This window comes from Mesoplodon densirostris, chromosome 7, assembly GCF_025265405.1.
Source record: "Mesoplodon densirostris isolate mMesDen1 chromosome 7, mMesDen1 primary haplotype, whole genome shotgun sequence".
Taxonomy (NCBI): domain Eukaryota; kingdom Metazoa; phylum Chordata; class Mammalia; order Artiodactyla; family Ziphiidae; genus Mesoplodon; species Mesoplodon densirostris.
The window spans coordinates 120,769,037-120,788,870 of NC_082667.1; the positions used below are offsets into that span (position 1 = coordinate 120,769,037).

General features: G+C 41.9%; 1 protein-coding gene and 1 pseudogene across 3 annotated transcripts in view; both read right to left on the reverse strand.

Annotated features, from left to right (window-relative positions):
* LOC132494274 (pre-mRNA-splicing factor 38B-like) overlaps window positions 1-9,286 on the reverse strand; it is a 36,520-nt pseudogene extending 27,234 nt beyond the window's left edge.
* ARHGAP32 (Rho GTPase activating protein 32) overlaps window positions 1-18,334 on the reverse strand; it is a 267,544-nt gene extending 249,210 nt beyond the window's left edge. For 2 of the 3 annotated variants that reach the window (XM_060103222.1, XM_060103220.1), the window contains exon 1: window positions 18,262-18,334. The gene's annotated coding sequence lies outside the window, so the exon portion shown is untranslated. Of the gene's footprint in view, window positions 1-12,923; window positions 12,978-18,261 lie in introns of those variants that run through there. The other variant, XM_060103221.1, reaches the window with a different exon arrangement.
* Between the last annotated feature and the right edge of the window lie 1,500 nt (window positions 18,335-19,834).

Here is a 19,834-nt window from a genome sequence, read left to right on the forward strand (position 1 = left end):
AATACTTCTAAACCACAAGGGCCTTCATCAGCTCACTTAACCAAGCATTTCTTTCTTTCTACTTCTACTAAAGTCCTTAATCCTAAACACTAAGAATATCATAATATTTTTCATATCACTAATCTAGCTAAGACTAAGCTAAAGGATTTTCTAAACCTCTTCTCCTGTTTCAGACCTTCCCTTTCTACCTTCCAATAGGTTAGCCTATATCAACAGATCAGCTCGTTACGTGAACTCAGTTCTCCATATGCTGAAGCCCAGGCCCCTGTTTCGATTAGAGAGTAATGCTAAAAGAAAGAAAACCAGTAAAAACCAAGCATTTTTTTCTGTTTCCACCTCTTCCCATGCTAAGCGAGCAGGTAATGAGGAATTCACCAAATAGTTTTCAAAACTCTTAAGCAAATAAATGTATGAAAACTGCTTCCTACGGTGGAGCAAAGAGCTGATAAGCAACTTGTTCTGTTTATCTGTTTATCGAAGTAACTTAAACTCTAAACATGTCTAGGAATCTAAAATGATTCCTAGAATATTAATGGTGCAAAGAAAAAAAGGGCAAACTGATTATATTAGAATCTTATTTAGCAGGAAATTAATATGCTACTAGCAATGATATATAAAAATTCCTATAGAAAAAAATATTCAAATTCTGAGGATTTTTAAAACTAAACATATTGATGTTTATGGCTAGCCGTTGCCATATCACCATATGATAAATGAAGATGGAGCTTCATATAAACAGGAAAATGGGGACTTCCGTGGTGGTGCAGTGGTTAAGAATCCGCCTTCCAATGCAGGGGACACAGGTTCAAGCCCTGGTCCGGGAAGATCCCACATGCCACGGAGCAGCTAAGCCTGCGAGCCACAACTACTGAGCCTGCGCCCTACAGCCTGTGAGCCACAACTACTGAAGCCTGTACGCCTAGAGCCCGTGCTCCACAACGAGAAGCCACCGCAATGAGAAGCCTGTGCACCGCAACAAAGAGCAGCCCCCGCTCACCGCAACTAGAGAAAGCCCACGCGCAGCAACAAAGACCAGAGGCAGCCAAAAATAACTAAATAAATAAATTTATTTACTTAAAAAAGAAACAGGGAAATGTCTGCCTTTCACACACAAATTAAGAGAAAATATGGAAATCTAACAAAATGTTCACAAACAATATTTACTTATGACAGAATAAATCGAGCATGCCACTAAAACTAAATAGAATTAAAGTATACCTTTTGAGCTTTTAATTTTTCTTCAATTTCTAAAAAAGTTTATACTGTACTATATTCAATATTATTCTAGCTGTCTTATTTTTTTTAATTTCTAACAATATAGATAGCAAAAGAAAATCCCTACTTTTTAATCCCCTACAAATCCACTTCTAATAGGTAGGTAGTAAATATGTACTGAATGAATGCTGAGTTATTAGTTTAACCAAATTTACAAATAAAGAGCTGTAAAATCTGGCTAAATCTTCTACTTTAAACCCATTTCAAAATACAGTTTACACACTTAGGGCAGTTTTTAAAATATCAGGTCAGAATGTATCCCTACAGGAGAGAACAGTTGAACATGCATATGGGAACCTGTTTGTTTTCCCAAATGTATCAACAACAAAGTCAATTATTAAACACTACCTTTTAAATACACCAAAAAAGAAATAGAGCATTTTTTAAAATCTGATTAAAAAATGGGCAGAGGACTGAATAGACATTTTTCAAAAGAAGACAAACAAGTGGCCAACAGGTACATGAAAAGGTGCTCAACATCACTAATCATTAGGAAAATGCAAATCAAAACCCCAATGAAATATCACCTCACACCTGTTAGAATGGCTGTCCTCAAAAAGACAAGAGATAACAAGTGTTGGCAAAGATGTAAAGAAAAAGGAGCCCTTGTGCACTGTTGGTGGAATGTCATTTGGTACAGCCACAATAGAAAACAATATGGAGATATCTCAAAAAGTTAAAAACAGAACTCCCACCTGATCCAGCCATCCCACTTTGGGGTATATATCCAAAGGAAATGAAATCACTATCTTGAAGAGCAGCACTATTCACAATAGTGGAGATATGAAAAGAACTGCAGCACTATTCACAATAGCCAAGACATGGGAAGAACCTAAGTGTCCATCAATGGATGAATGAATAAAGAAAATGCGGTGTATATACAACAGAGTATTATTCAGCCAAGAAAAAAAAAGAAGGAAACAATATGTAACAATATGAATGGACCTTGACAAATACTGTATGTTCTCACTTATATGTGGAACCAAAAAAAAGGTAATTCATAGAAATAGAGAGTAGGATGGTGGTTGCCAGGGGCTGGGGTGGAGGAAACTGAGAGATGTTGGTCAAAGGGTACAAACACCCAGCTATAAAATGAATATGTTTTCTGGGGATCTAATGTACAGCATGGTGATTACATTTAACAATACTGTATTATACACTTGAAAGATATTAAGAGAGTAGATCTCAAATGTTATCACCACACCAAAAAAAAGAAAAAATGGTAATAGCCTGTGGGGATGGAGATATTAACTAATCTTATTGTGGTAATCATTTTGCAATATATACTGTATCAAATTATCAGCTTGTACATCTTAAACTTTTACGTTACATGTCAACAACATTTCAATAAAGCTGGGGGCTGCGAAAGCTTTAAAAAAAAGAGAATGCAAGAAATCAAACAAAACCTTTTCCAACACTTGTATTATATAGCCTGAATAGGAGTATTTCTTATTGTTGCTAAATTTAAAATATCACCAGCTATACCAATTTTCAAGCATCTTGGGCTCTGCAAAATTACTTAATGCCATTGCACAGTAATTAAGTAATGATTACAGCTTTAGAAAAGAGTATATTTCATTATACATACAGTTAATTCATGGGAGACACTCCATTAGGAAAAAGAACTTTTTAAAAAAAGAGTGATTCGTTTTTTGAAGACCTTACTTTATCTAATAAGAATGCCGAAACTCAAAATTACTATCTTCCAAACTTAACAAATGCTGCTGACATACTTAAAATCAAATCTCAAAGAATAAAATTCTTACAACTAGCTACACAAATTCTGGTATCCTTATCAATGTCAGTATCTTAAAGTACAAGATCTGAATTGGCCTTAAGTTTAAACCACTGTAGGACACACAGGAAAATGAGATATCTTTTGACACTAACCCTTAGATCCTGAGTATAAAAATGAAAAGTCGGTCTGAGCCAGCTGTTAGGCTATTATATTAGCCCCACATCTCAGCACTAAGGAAGTCAAGACTTTCTCATATTAACTTTCTAGCCAACTTTGCATAGAGAAAAATGGTTCTCCATAATCACAAGTTGAACCTCAAAGATACCTAAATAAGCTAGTATTTTTCACACTGACATCCATGGAAGAGCTTCAGATGTTTTGCAAACATTTGATTTGAAGGTGTTCCCATATCATTACCTATTCTTAAAACGATAACAGGCAGAAATTTTAAAACCATAAATATGCACATGTTTTCAACACAGCGGAAACCACAAATTCATGAATTTGTGCTATAATCAATTAGCAAAAATAGGTAAATATTATACACTGATTTTTTAGATGAATATATAATAACAAAATACTAATTATCATTAAAACCCTGGAGGTCCACCTATGATTTTGTTTGAGGGGGAAAAAAGAAAGGGTTTTGTTGCTAGAAAAGTTTGAAAAAATCACTGACTTAGTGCATGGAGTTGGCAACCTATCAGAACGGGGATGCAAACACAGTAACTGAGTGACTGACACTTAATTCTCCTGGGAGAAGCTACCACACAAAAAAAGACCTCACAACCCTAAAAACCTCCTTCATCTTACTGTACCAAATATAGATTACTTTGCGGTAAACATTTTTTTAATGTATTAGTATTATCTATCAGTCACATCTCAGTATCAATCACCTCATCTATAAAATCAGTAGGAGTACTTGCATATATAGGCAAATGATTTCCAACAAGTGTACCAAGACCATTCAATTGAAAAAGGATAGTCTTTTCAACAATGGTATTGGGAAAAACTGGATATCCACATGCAAAAAAAAAAAAAAATTGGACCCTTATAAGATACAGAAAATTTAACTCTAACTGGAGTAAAGATCCAAATAAAAGAGCTAAAACTATAAAACTCTTAGAAGAAAACGTAAGGGAAAAACCTCAGGACACTGGATTTGGCAATGGTTTATTGAATATGACACCAAAAGCACAGGCAACAAAAGACAAAATAGATAAGCTGGACTTCATCAAAATTAAACACTGTTGTGCATCACAGGACACCATCGACAGAGTGAAAAGGCCACCCACAGAATGGAAGAAAATATCTGAAACCACATATATGGTAAGAGATTGGTATCCAGAATATATAAAGAACTCCAACAAGTCAACAACAACAAAAAACCGGATTTTTAAAAAATGGACAGGGACTTCCCTAGCGGTCCGGTGGTTAAGACTCTGCACTTCCACTGCAGGAGGTATTCGATCCCTGGTCGGGGCACTAAGATCCGACATGCTGCATGGTGCGGCCAAAAAAATAAAAATTAAAAATGGACAAAGAACTTGAATAGACATTTATCCAAAGATGATATGAAAATTGACAACAAACTTCTGAAAATAATGTTCAATATCACTACCACTAATCCAATGCAAATCAAAACCACAATGAGATATCAGTTCACATCCATAAGGATGGAACCAGCAAAAAAAAAAAAAAAAAAAACAGAAAATTACAAATGTTCACGAGGATGTGGAGAAATCAGAACCTTTGCGCACTGTTGGTGGGAATGTGAAATGGTACAGCTGCTGTCGAAAACATTATGGTAGTTCCTCAAAAAGTTAAAAATAGAATTACCATATGACCCAGAAATTTTACTCCTGGGTATACATACAAAACAATTGAAAGCAAGATCTCAAAGAAATACTTGCACCCATGTTCACAGCAGCACTATTTACAATAGCCAAGAGACAGAAGCAACCCAAGTGTCCCTCAATGGATGAAGAGATGAATAAAATGTGATATATACATACAATGGAATATTATTTGGCCTTAAAATGTAAGGAAATCTTGTCACATGCTACAACATGGTTGAACCTTGAGGACATTATGCTAAGTGAAATAAGTCAGTCACAAAAAGACAAGCAGTGTATGATTCCATTTATATGAGGTATCTAAAGTAGTCATATTCATAAAAACAGAAAGTAGAATGGTGGGTACCAGGGGCTGCAGGGAGGAAGAAATGAGATGTTTAATTGGCACAGAGTGTTAGTTTTGCAGGATGGAAAAGTTCTGGAGATCTGTTTCACAACAATGTGAATATACTTTAAACTACTGGACACCTAAAAATGGTTAAGATAGTAAATTTTGTTATGTAAATTTTACCACAATAAAAAAAATAGTATGAGTAACTACCTCATGGGGCAATTGTGATAATAAACCAGATAATACATGTAAGGGGCTTAGAACAGCTTCTGGCGTATCAATAATAAATAAATGTTAGCAGTAACAGTAGCTACTGATAGTATTAAAAAGACAGATATGTATCATTTAGTGACACTGAATCGTGGATTGAGGGTTATTAAAAAGAAAAAAAGCTTTCCTTGAAAATCAAGCAAGAGAGTTTAGTACGTGTAGTAGCAAGAGCACTTAATAAGTATAAGAGGAATACAGAACCTCTGATGGTTCTTGATCAGGTAGAGTAAACAGAATGAAACTTTAGTTTAAGGAGGTAGGTACAGCAATCTAGAACAAAGGAACACAAAATCAAGTCTGGGAAAATTAAGGTAAAGACATTGAGAAAGGTGCTACAGTGATGTTCCAGTCATGCCTTGCAACTCAAAAACAAGGGAAAAGAGAACTGGTGTTAGAATGCTAAGCAACCATCCCTTCAAATCTGTGCTTTTAACCAATAAATACAACTTCTCATAGAAGTTACGTTGGTTAGCAGGTCAATACCAAAATGCCAGCGAAGTTTCATATATTTCACGTTTTTTCCCATCAAAAGTTCTAACAAACATAAGTATTAAAATATAAAAAGCCTAACCTTTCCTAACTCACAAAGCCTTTAGCATTAAATCCCAGATTCTCTAGAAGCAACACAGAACTGAAATGAATAAAAACATGATGCTCTGGGCTTCCCTGGTGGTGCAGTGGTTGAGAGTCCGCCTGCCGATGCAGGGGACACAGGTTCGTGCCCCGGTCCGGGAAGATCCCACATGCCGCGGAGCGGCTGGGCCCATGAGCCATGGCCGCTGAGCCTGCGCGTCCGGAGCCTGTGCTCCGCAACGGGAGAGGCCACAACAGTGAGAGGCCCGTGTACCGCAAAAAAAAATCATGCTCTAATGTCACAGACAACCTGTTCCCAAGCAGGGAGTAGGAGAAACTGTCTCTGATCCATTCTAGCACCTATCCCCATGATGCTAAATACACACACACATATTCAAAGTAAAACCCTGACTACTTAAAACCTTTGGAGCAGGGTTTCCCAACTTGGCACTACTGACATTTAGACCAGATAATGGGGGGCCGGGGGGTGTGGTGAGGGGGCCTGTCCTGTGCATGAGTAACAGAGCATTACTTATTCCAAACGTAAGAATATAAATCTGGGAAACATCCCCTTCTCAGCTCAAGTTAAATGTTTAGAAATCATTTCACATTATTTATAGACTAGTACTGAGGAAAAGCACAGGTACTTTGAGGTTAAACAGACCTAGATTTGAATTATGAATCAATCCAGCACTTAGGTACATGAGTAAGTGAGGTTACTGAGGTTTAAATAAAATAACTTCTGTAAAGATCAATACAAAATGGGTACTAAATAAAAAGGGAAGTGAATTTACACTTACACGCCAGAACTTTTTTTTAATCATAACTGGTTTAGGAAAGAAAGATTTCTAAAATGTATTGCACATTTTCCTGCTTTAACGTAATCTAACCTTTTATAAACAATGCAGGGTGACCATTTCAGACAAACGTTGCTGTAACAACTAAATAGGACACTAATGTAGGGAAGAGAGCTATCAAAATGCATAACACACAATTAAGTTGCAAGACACTGGATGAATTGTTTGAATCTTATATAAATGATACCATTTAATAGAGATTAAATGTCAAGCTGAGTCTTCAGGTTAAAAAGTAACAATAAAGGGAAACAACATAACAGAAGTTGGGACAGAAAAACTCTAAAAAATGTAACTGCCTGCATGCCCTAAATAAACCAGAAGTGATAGGCTGTCCAAAAAAAAAAAAAGTACAAGAAAAAGAATTTGGGTTAGTAGAGAGAATATACCAGGATGAGTCAGAAGAATGGAGTTCTAGTTTCAACTGTCCTACTTGAGTGAGAACGTGTAGCTAGATTAAGCCACTTAACCTGGACCTATATCCTCATTAATAAGAAGGGCGCAAACGTACTTTGACACCTCCAACATCATCAGGCAGACCAAATATTAATGTTGATAAAAATGCTCTCAAAGCTGTATGTAAACACGTTATACCGTGAGACCTGCATAGTCACCACACAGCAGTCTAGAGCAGGGTTTCTCAGCCTTTTGCACTTAGGACACATACAGAAAATGACAGTACAGATACAGGCACACAGCAGTAAGCCATGCTGCTGTTGGCCAACAGTGATCAGCAGAAGCTCGTCCACTCTGTCACTGATAATCTTCTCTGAGGAACAAGGACATCAGTATTTCTGCCCTATCTGTAACACATTCAGAGGGCTGTCTGGCACACTGGTTAGGAAGCTCTAATTAAAGTGCGATGTCTAATTTGGAACACTTGTAAAAGGGAATTTAACTTTTTCCACAATAACTGGCTCTGGGAAACAGAATCAAGAGTAGAGTCTGATGACGACAGAACAGTAATACCTTGGACCTAAGCAATAAACCCCCGTCCTAGGCCTGGACCTTTGAAGGGCCATGCACTGGCCTCCCCCTGACCACACCCTTGACCATGCATGGGGCCAGCTGATCTCAGGACCTGAAAGGTATGCCCAACTGCAGCCTACACACCCAGCCCTGATTTTGCAAGGACCCCAGAATTTCCTGTCTACTTCTAGGCTTTGCTCAGGTCTCTTCCCTGAGTGAGTTGATCCTCCCAATGGCAGATGACCCCACCATCGGTATTTATATCGCTGGGTCCAAGAGATGATCAAAGAGCTGCTGTCTGAAAGGTGAACAGGGGTGCACGGAATCGAGTGTCCACATATGTGCACATGCAAAAAGTCCCTCATGCAAGGAACCTGGAGGGAGAATGGAATCTTGGGTTGAAGGCTGGGTCTTTGCCCTTTACCATGTTCTGGAGCAGAACTCAGAGGAATCTGAGAATTCCCTGTTTGACCCTGAGTTAGGTCATTATGAAGTTTTCTTTGTTAAGGTAGGCAATGGAACATCTGTATCAGTTAACTTGATTAATAACTTGTAAATAGCTCCTGGAAAAGGGGCTAAAAATCTTAGGACTATGAGGAACAGTTGAAGAAAATAAGTACATTTAGCCTGGAAAGAGAAAAAGTTGGTGGGAAGATCAAAGAACCAGCCATTTTTCCATGACAGCTGAAGGCCATCATGTGAAAAACAGAGCAGATCTGTGTGGTGTTGGAAATGCAGGCAGGTACATTCCACTCTAATATAATGAGGAATTTTTAAAAATAAGAACTCCTTTTAAAAAGAACAAGGTCCTACTGCATAGCACAGGGAACTATATTCAATATCCTGTGATAAACCGTAATGGAAAAGAATATGAAAAAGAACGTGTATATATATGTATAACTGAGCCACTCTGCTCTACAGCAGTAATTAACACAACACTGGAAATCAACTATACTTCAATTAAAAAAAAAAAGAACTGGGCTGTCAAGTGAGTAACTGAGTTTTCAGTCACTGAAAATACAGAGGCAGAGGGTATGTGCTTCTCTTCCAAGGAAAATGTAGAAGAAACTCTGATACTGGGAAAAGGTAAAACTATGTATAACCGGGAGGCCTATGTAACTGCAGTATATGAATGTGTAGCTCTATATGCAGAGACAAGTGGCATGAGACACAAGGCAAAATGGAAGTTAAACCCTGAAGTAACCTTTCTCTCTTAAAAACTCCCTGCTGTCAGCTTACTCTTGTCATTTGCCTCCTCACAAAAATCGAAGTAAATTCCTCTATCCTACAAAATTGATTACTTAAGACTGAAGCAGCCATGTCTCAAGGGATTTTTTCCATCCCCCAGAAAATCACAACCTCCCCTGCTGCTCTCAGGATGCTCTGACTTACCACTATCACTGAAAACCTTGCCTCCCATCCCCACGATGGATGGCACCTCTCTGGCATCAACAAATATGTTTTAATAGAAAAGCTAGGGATACAGTACATATCTAGACAGAGCCCATGCCCCTCAAACAGCTTGCAGAAAAAGGGATCATAAATGTAAAACATAAGCGAATAAATAAACTAAAATGAAGAAAATAAAATAGGGTAATATAGAAGAGAAAGACCGGGGTACTGCATGTACACAGTAATCACAGAGGCCTCTCTGGAGTAGGAGAAGGCAGTCACACAAAGATCTGAAGGAAGTACATTCCAAGCAAAAGGAACAGCAACTGTAAATCCCTGAAAAGGTACATGCTTAGCTTCTTCAAGGGATAAAAAAAAAAGAGCATCATCCACTATACACCTATTAGAATGGCCTAAATCCAGAATGCTCACACCACCAAGTGCCAGCAAGGATGTGGGACAAAAGGAACGCTCATTCACTGCTGGTGGCAATGCAGCCACTTTGGAAAACAGTTTGGCAGTTTCTTATAAAACAAAACATACGTTTACCATACAATCCCACAATCACAGTCCTTGGTTATTTATCCGAAGGAGTTGAAAACTTACGTCCACAAAAAAACTGCACACGGATTGTTTATAGCAATTTTATTCATAACTGCCAAAACTTGGAAGCAACCAAGATATCCTTTAGCAGGTGAATGGATAAACTGTGGTACATCCAGACAATGGAATATTATTCAGTGCTAAAAAGAAATGAGCTATCAAACCATGAAAAGACATGGAAGAAACTTAGATACACATTACTAAGCGAAAGCAGCCAATCTGAAAAAGCTACATACTGTACGATTCCAAATATAAGACACTGTGGAAATGGCAAAACTATGGACTCATTAAACAGATCATGAGTAGCCAAGGGTTGGGAGTGGGGGGGAGGTGAGGGATGAATAGGCGGAGCACAGGGGGTTTTGGGGGCAGTGAAAACTACTCTGTATGACACTATAATGGTGGATGTATGTCATTATAAATTTGTCCAAACCCACAGAATGTACAACACCAAGAATGAACCCTAATAAAACTGAGGACTTGGAGTGGTAATGGCGTGCTGTCACAGCATCAGTTGTAACTAACGTCCCACTCTGGTGGGGAACGTTGACAGTGGAAGAGGCTGTGTGTGTGAGGGACGGCAGGATGCGGGAAATACCTGTACCCTCTGCTTGACTTTGCTGTGAGCCTAACGGTGCTCAAAAAAAAAAAAAAAATAGAAAAGTCTATTAAGGAAAAAAAAAGAAGAATCACATCATTGTGACTGCAGCCCCGTGAACAAAGGAGAAGACAGAGAAAGACGCGGTTGCAGAGGAAGCAAGGAGCCAGACCACGCACTGCAGACATTCTGGATGACATTTTTCATCGTGGCTGGGGCTGTCCTGTGCACTGTAGGATGCCCAGCATCCCTGGCTTCTACCCACTAGGTGCCAGCAGCACACTCCCCCTACCACCCGTCCCCCAGTCCTGACAACCAAAAAGGACTCCAGACACTGCCAACTGTCCCCTAAGGGCAAGATCTTCCCCAATTAAAAACCGCTGATACAGAGCCTCATAAGTGGCCACAGTGGAGATCTTGTTTCCATAATAAACCTTTAAGTTTTAGTTTTAGTGTTAAGTGTACTGGAAAGCCAATAAACAGGTGATACAATCTGATTAACATTTAACATTATTTTTGGCTCCTGTTATAGGACGGGTGAGGAAAATAAGGGCAAGAGTAGAGGCAGGGAAGTCCGCTGGCAGTTTTCCAGAGGAGAAAGGCTGCCAGCCTAGGTGTTAACAGTGAAAAAACTATTAAAAAACGTAGTCATGTCCAGTTTGTATTCTGCGGGTGGAGCTGACGGGACTTCAATATGAGATGAGAAGAAAAACCTGGAGGATAACCCCAGGGGTTTTGGCCTGCACAACTGGGTAGAGAGTGGTGTCACTTCACTTGAGAAGATGAAGACTTTGGAAAGGTGGAGGGAAGAGTAAATGAAAGAAAGAGGAATTCATAGTTCTGCTTTGTTCACATTACATTTGAGGTGTCTATTAGACGTCCAAGTGGAGGAGTGGTGTCAGATGAGTCTACAGCTCAAGGGGAAAAAGAAAGGAATCTGAGCTCCCTCAGCATATAAATGGTATCTGAAACCATGAAAATGGATGAAATCACACGAGGAGAGCCCAGGGACACTCCAAATTTTAGAGTGGGGGGGTGGGTAGAGATAAGCTGCAAAAAGACATAGAGAATGAGCAGCTACGAGGTCAGAGAAAGTAGTTGGCCAATGTGAAATGCTGATGAGAGGTCAATAAGACATAGACACTGCTGATCACTGGCTTTGACAAGACACAGGTCGTTGCAGCCTTGATTAAAAACAATGTCAGTGAGTGGAGAAACAAGAGCTCAAACGGATCAGGCTAAAGAGAGAATCAGTGGTAAGGAAGTAGACACAGCAAACATAAACCTCTCCTGTTGCAAAAGGGAACAAAGAAATTGGGCAATAGCCGAAGGGAAACATAAGGTGGAGGAGACGGTGGTTTAACAGAGGTGATTTATTCAGTTAAGGTATTAGGGGCTCCAACAAGACAAAACTGTATTCCTTTCTCACTTAACCATCCAGAGATAAATGAGCAGTAGTAGGATGGCTCTGATCCACGAGACCATCCAAGGATCCATCTTACTGATCCATCTCCCCCTAAAGTGCTGCTCTCACCTGCAAGGTTCAATAACACGTACCAGCACTACATTCTCCTGGCAGAAAGGAAGCAGAAAGCAACCTGCTTTCCTTTCTAAGGCCATGACACAGAAATCACTCACATCACTTCCGGTCATATCCATTTACCCAAACTTCATCATGTGGTCACATCGAGCTGTAAGAGGGAGACTAGGAAATGTAGTCTAGTTGGGCATCCATGTGCCAGAGAAAACCTGAGGGCCCTATTACTGAAATGAAGCTGCAGAGAATGGCATTTGGTGAATCATCACTGCTGCGAGTAATATAGGGCATATCTGCATACTAAAAGAGATGATCCAGTAAGGAGAGAATGATAATTTAAGGAAAAAAATAATGGCAGGAGTGAAAGCCTTAAGAAGGGAAAAATGAATGAGATCCAGGGCTCAGAGTTATTGACCCAGAAGCCGGGACACTTTGGTCTCTTGTCCCTTCTCACATGCTTGACTTTTCCAGAAGAAAAGTTGCCCCTTGAATGCATTTCCAGCAAATTAAAGTAACCCTTTCCTTCTATCCAGTAAATCAAGCAATTATGCAAAATGAGCAAAAAATCTGGCCTGGATTGAGCAGTTGTCACTTGAGCTGTCTCCTAACGAAAGACGCTGCCTCTCTGTCAAAGAGAATATGACCAAATTTCAGAGCTGGAGACAGCCTACAAAGCTCATGTTACAAATGTTCAGGGCCACAAGGCCACAAAGCCACAAAGTATCCTCTCCAATAGTACACCCAAGTCCTCGAACTGCCAGATCAGGGATCATCCCACTGTCCCCTTGTCTACTCTTTTATAAATATTCTTTTTCATAATATAGTTTATCTCCCCAGTAGAATGAACACTTCCTAAGGGCAGAGACTCAATGCCACCTTCTTTCATATCTATCGTCCACTGCATTTAGCATGGTACAAAATACTCACTTGTACTGAACGGATACTTTTCAGTTCACTGATAAAAGAGATTTGGTTTCCTGCATCCTACCGGAGCCAGGATTGTTACCGAATCCGGAAGACCACTGGATTTCAGGTTCTCCTCAGGTAGAAGGTCAATGGAAACTGGGCAAGTACAAGAAGATGGTCCCTACTTTAAAAAAAAAAAAAAGAAAAAAAATCAGAGAATCATGGAATTTAGGAGCAAGAAAGGATCTTAGAGACCTGTAGTCTGACCCCTCATTTTACATATAAGGAAAATGAGGTTTAGAGAGATGAATTAGTCATCCAAAGTCACAGATTATTTACAGCAGAGCCAAGACAAGAACCCAGGTCCTGACTTCAAGTTCAAATCTCCTTTTTCTGTTAAACAAAAATCTCCTTTGTCTGTCCTTAATATACTAGGTAATTTATAAAGTACACATAATATGTTCTTCAAAATTGTTGAAAATACTACTCATCTTAAGAGTCCTTTTACCACATACCTCTCCAATAAAAAGAGGAACAGGAATTACTGTTTCCATCCTACACACAAGGGAACAAAAACAATACAATCAAATGGCCTGCCCAAGACCACAAGGCTGAACCACAGATAATAAAAATTTTACTATTTTAAGGGAAAATGAATGGAATATTTTAGAATTCTTCCCCAGAGTGGGGTGCCTATCTTTCCTAACAGAGACAACGTAAACATATCATACACCACATGGGTCACGTATGCTTTTCCTCTCAGTGCTTCCATCTCCACAGCCTCCAATACTAATGTCTACTATGATCCATGGCATAAAATAAAGTAGTAAATGAATATATGATCATAAGCCAAATAATAGGATCTCCCTGAAAATCAGAATTCTACTTCCACTCTGAACATTCTGTTTCATAAATTTCTTATGAGAAATTAAACCAAACACCTTGTTTCTCACTTCCTTTTACCTTCCTAAAACAATCTCCTTTAAATACCAAGGAAGTCCCCTTGCCCAGGCACGCTATGAAACTATAAACGTCTATTTTACCAAATCTTTACATTTTGCTACCATGGGGAATATTCCCTCTCAACCTGCATCTTTTCAAAGAGGAAATCTCTGGTTGGTTTTGTTGTTTATGTTTTAACCTCAAAAGAGAATACTGTCTCCTTGTGATGGTGGGTTTTCTTTAGGCCTCTACTGTTTTTGAGGTGCTACAATTAGAACCCTGCAGTGTAGTTGTCCAGGGGCCGCAGCTCTACAGCTTGATGAAAGGCCCTCTGCCCCACCGAGGACAGAATGGGGACAGCATGAGTGCCCTCCCATGTCTCCCTTGTATCATCCCACTGCATGTAAGCAACATCCAAGGGGTAAAACTGCACAATCTGTAGGATGGCAAGAGTCACACTGGCCCCAATTCTGTTCTGTTTGACTCAGTCAGAACAATGGCCTCTGTTTATTTGCTCAATCTTCGTTTAGGATTAATGTTAAATAAACCAGCACTTGAAGTTGGGAAGCACATCCAATTTGTCAATTGTAAGATAATTTAAACCAAATACTTCAGAAAGCAGTTTAACATCGAAGCTTCTAGAGAGTACACTAGGTCTATCTTTAGGGAAAAAAATTAAGTTTTATTATTCCAATTCTGAAGAGGATATTAGAGAGATGCTAATACAAATCATAAGGAAGACTTAGAGTGTCAAATACATTAAAAAAGTTATCTAACGTTGGCCTTATTTAATGTTTTTTCTCAAAAAAATAAAAAACAGGAAACACCAAAACCAACATAGAACTGGTATTTAAATTCAGCTTGCAAACATACATTAACACCAAGAAATTATCAAGAACCAGGATCTCTGAAAAACAGAAAATTACCTTTTCACCCATTCTTAATCATCTAAATAAGCAAGTGATTAATAAAAACACAGTACAACATATGGGAAACTTCTCAAGCTATTCCAATTATCAGCTGTTATCTAAACTAATTGTTTCAGTAAAGGAGAAAATTCCATACCAAGTAGCATACCACTCAGGAGAACAATTCTATAATACTGGGGCAAGGTGATGTGCAATATTTTAGGCTTATTGTTTACACTAGAATTTATGATCACTGTCATGTATAACTTACTAAGTACTTACTGTATGCCTAAATCGTATTAAGCTTTGACATGTAACATTTCACTTAATCATCACCACAACCTTCTAAGACAGATTCTACATTCTCTGATTACAAAGGAGGTACCTGAACACCAAGATGTTAATTCGTTTGCCCAGGATCAAAGTTTATGTCACGGCTGGTACTCAAATACAAGTCTATCTGACTCCAAAGCAAAACTTAGTAACTTTCCAGGGGTCTTAACCCCTATAATGCTATGATAGGAAATAACTCTGTGCTAAGTAAAGCAAAAATTTTAAGTCCTACATCAAAGATTGGCAAACGTTTTCTGGAAAGGACCAGCTAATACAATTTGGGGGCTCTGCAGGCCATACTGTCTCTGTTGCAAGAAATCAACTCTGCTGCTGTACTGCCAACGCCGCCACAGACGATACATAAACAAGCATGACCGTATCCCAATAAAACTTTATTTATGAGCACTGATACCTGAACTTCATGTAACCTGAACATCATGAAATATTCTTTTTATTTTGTTCAACCATTTAAAAATTTTTCATTCTTAGCTCATAGGCCATACAAAATACAAGCTGCAGGCCAGATTTGGCCCACATGCTGAATTTTGCCAATGTCTGTCCTAAATAAAGCAGACAAATATAAAATACTTTTTGCTAAACAGCTCTTTTCATAACTCCTAACTTGTAATCTCCTTTAATATTCTGAACTGATACTTTAAAGAAGCTCAAAGTCTCAATAAACTTGACATCTGTCCCAAACTAATCAAAAACTCCGGAGTCCAGAACTGTAGACACCACATATGAATTTCCTAAGAATGAGACAGAACCACAAGATTCTGGAACTCGAAGAGATCTAACACATTCTAATTCCTTATGTGCATTTTTTAAAACTGATAGTAAGACATTTAAAACAGTTCAATACCAAGTGTACAGGTAATGACAGTAATACCTTACGGGTATAAGAAGCATTACAAAGCATTTTCACATCCTTTCTCTCAGCTGACCCCTCCTCTGTAAGGAAGATAGTGCAAGCCTTCTCATCCCCATTCCTAAGGAAAACAGGCTCAGAAATGTAAACAACTTGCCCAAAGCAGGGACGAGGCCACACAGCTACTAAGCAGCATAACTGCAACTATAACCTGATTTCAAGTCCTTGCTGCCTCTTAACTACTTCCATGGACATCAAATTTCACATTAATGGGTTAAACCCTAAAGACTTTCAAGAATATTAGTCAAAATCTTTAAATGCAATGAAAACACTTAGTCCATTTCATTCGATTTTCATTCTGCTATCACAGTCTTCTAAACAAAACAGCTGCTAATTCTTGACATTTGTTAAATGCATTTACAGTCGATAGTGAACCTATGTGTACTGTGCAGACAATACACCCAGACCAGCTTAGAAAGGGGAAACACTGCTGAACAAGTCATCTAAACAGGGAATAAGAGAAAGAGAAACGGAGATGAATGAACTGCCATTAAAGTCTTGGCCCAACTGTGGAATAGCTTCTGGTGATTGGAAAATAATGTGGAGGTTAGGAAAAGAAAATAAGAGGAACGCAACTACTGGAATTCAAACCAACATCAAAGACTCTAATGACAGTTGAGCCTGCCTGTCTGCTTCTTGGTCTCGCCCTAGAAAACAAAAAGTTATATAACCAACGAAGGATCTTACAACTAACATTTCCTCTGTGGCCCACTTACACCCTATCACCCACCTCAATGTGCATCACCATACAGTAAAAAACTGGGCTTCCACCCCAGCTAGGTCTGGACAAGTCTCTGTCCAAAGTGCTGCTTTATTCCACGGACGGCTATAGGGACGATGGTACGAAGAGAACCAGCTTGAGCATAGTTCCAACCTCACACCGTTCTAGAATACTTCTTCTATAAAGCATCACACACCCAATTTTAGGAATGAAGTAGACTCCAGATATTCCTGAAAATGGTCATCACAACATCATAATATCCCATCTTCACAAACAGCCCTATTAAAAAATAATTCACACCAATGAGGGCTTGAAAAACTTTGAGGTCGTGTTGTAGCAGCAATTAAAGCCTCTATTTCCTTCACTCTCAAGTTCAAGGACCAAATGTCATGATTCCGAGTTAGACTTCAATTTACCCAATAAGGAAAAATATATTAATGAATCACAACCGTCACTACCCAAAAATATTACAACAAATTCAATTACTGATTCAAACTAGCACATTTTCTGGACTCTAAGAGCCACGGCACTCTAGCACCATATGTTTTTTTTCTTCCAACAGAAATACAAATACAGACAACGTTTACAAAGGCAACCAATGTATCAGAAGTTATTCCCATTCAGACTGACTTAAAAGGTCTAAATCTGTGCCAACCAAAACTCTGAAAGAATGGAAAATCAAAGATGCTGACAACAATGCAATGTGGCCCAGCTGCCAGCTACCCACGTAGCATCATGCAGTGCCCCGAGCAGTTTAAAAGCAGACTGCAATTCTGCATGCGGACCAAAATTATAATGATCCACATTCTATTTCCTAAAAGATAACTATCCAACTGCATCCCAAGCATCCTGCTGGGGGTCTCCTCCTCCTCCCCCCCCCCCCACCTTCCTTAAGCTTCAGCAACAGAAGGTGGAGTTATAAAGGGTCCAAAAGTAGACTACAGCTAAGAAATCAGCTTTGACTTTCTCCCGCTACCGTTTCTCGTCATCTGTCTGGGTAATTTTTTAATACGAATATTTACTCAAGTCAACAAAACGAGAAAGGCAAGACGGGGGCGTGGGGGGTGATGGCGGCGGAAAAGGGCACTAAGTCACCAGCACCGTCCAATGTGCAGCGGCAACTTCAGCCAACTAGAAAGATGAGAGGGAAAACTCCACGGGTGAGCCGGCGAGCACGGCAGGGGCTGGGCACGGCGAGGACGCCCCCGGAGCCCCCAGGCCCGCCGCCCGCGTCTCGGGTCCGGAGCGCCGCAGCAGGCCAGGAACCGCCCGGCCCGGTCCGACGAGGCCGCGGGGAAGCGGCAGGCGCGGGAGGCAGCGGCCCGAGCGCGGTCCGCCTCGGGAGGCCAGAGACGGAGTCGGCGGGGACGGGGGAAACCCGAGATGGCCTTCTAAGAACATTCGATCCCGAACCTTTACTTTAAAAAGAATTTCTCCCGACGAGGAAACTCAGGCCCCCGCAGCCTTCCCCTGCGGCGCCTGCCCACGTCACCGGCACCCCCGGCCCTCCCGCGGCCCCCGCCTTACCGAGCCCCGCGGCCCCGCCGCGCCGCCGCGGCGTCGCTGCGCCCCGCTCGCCGCTCCGTGTCTGTCCTGCGGGGCGCCGGGCCCGACGCCCTCCACCTCCTCCTCCTCCTCCTCCTCCTCCTCCTCGTCCTCGTCCTCGTCCCGATCCTCGCCGCTGCCGAGCACCGCCCGCGCGCCGAGCCTAGCGCCTGGCCGCCCAGGGCAGCCGCGGGGGCTCGGCCGGGCGCCCCCCGCGCCAGCGCCTCATCCCGCCGCGTCGCCCCGTCAGGCTCGGGGGCGGGGACGCCGGGCTCCGGGCCGCGGCCTCGGAGTCCCCACCTCCGACACGCACCGCGCTCGCCCTCACCCGGCCGAGTCGGCCCCGGGGACGTGGTCCTCCGGCTCCGAGCCCCTCGCCCGCCGCCTTCGGGCCGCCCCCGCAGCGCCCCCGCCCCGTTCGCGGCGCGCGCGCCCGCCGGAGGCCCGCCGCCGGCCAGGCCTCCGCCTCCCGCGCTCCGCCTCCTCCAGCGCCCGCGACGCCCTCAGCGGGGAGAAGAGGCGCGCCGCCGCGGTCGCGGGCACGAGCACGCGCGAGGAGGGCGGGCGGAGCGCGCGCGCGGCCGAGGACGGCGGGGGCGCGCCAGGACCTCGCCTGCCGTTGTGCCGGGAGCGCACGTGCGCGGCGGGGGTGCTTTGAGAGGCGCGCGGCTCGTCCCCCACCCACCCTCCCCGAGGCTCTGGGGCTGGCGGGGCGCGAGAACGCGGCCCGGACGCCGGCTCGGGGGTTTGGGTGAGGTCTGCAGCCTCGGCTTCTGCGCTGTGCTGCGGTGCAAAAACACAACCTGCCGCAGCAGCAGCAGCAGCAGCAGCAGGAGCAGGAAGAGACTTCCTCCGAGACTATGGCAGTGACTCCTCTCCACTGCCAGCTGACCCCTGGGTACTGTCACCGCGCGGCGGAGGAGAGGGGGCGTTGCCGCAAGTCGGGAAGCTTCTCGTCTCTCCATCTCTTAAGCATTTTGGTGTAAAATCAACTCGCATCGGTTATTATTTGGAATCTGGGCCTAAAAGTTCCTTTGGTTGTCTTCTTCATTCAGAGTTATGGACCAGAAGATTGGAAGAGACCTGGCAGGGGAGAGGAAGGACAAGAAAGGGTGAAAGGGCGGCAACCCCCGAAGGTGCATGGCCAGGAGACAAGTGAACCCCTGCCCGTAGATGGCACTGCCCTTGCTTCTCCCCCTGCTCCTTTTGTTCAGCCTCTGAAGGCTGCGCAGCACTTCGACCTGCAACAAGCGTCTGTGTAACAGAACAGATCTTGACATTCTCCCTTTTCTGTTTCGATCTTTTCTTTTATATTTGTACCTTCCCCTCCTTCTGACGCCTTTGGAATCTAAATGTTGGGGACGGGGTTAACCTACATAATTTAACCCAGCACCCAAACCCACCCTTGCCAAATACTGCATCATCTAATGTCACTGCAGAGATTCGGGTCCACTCAGCGTTTAGTCATTTCAGTGGGCGTCACTGAATATAAAACGTGGCCTTGACCACAGTTAGCAGAATTTCAAGGGCATGGACGTGAAGCAGGATTTCACCA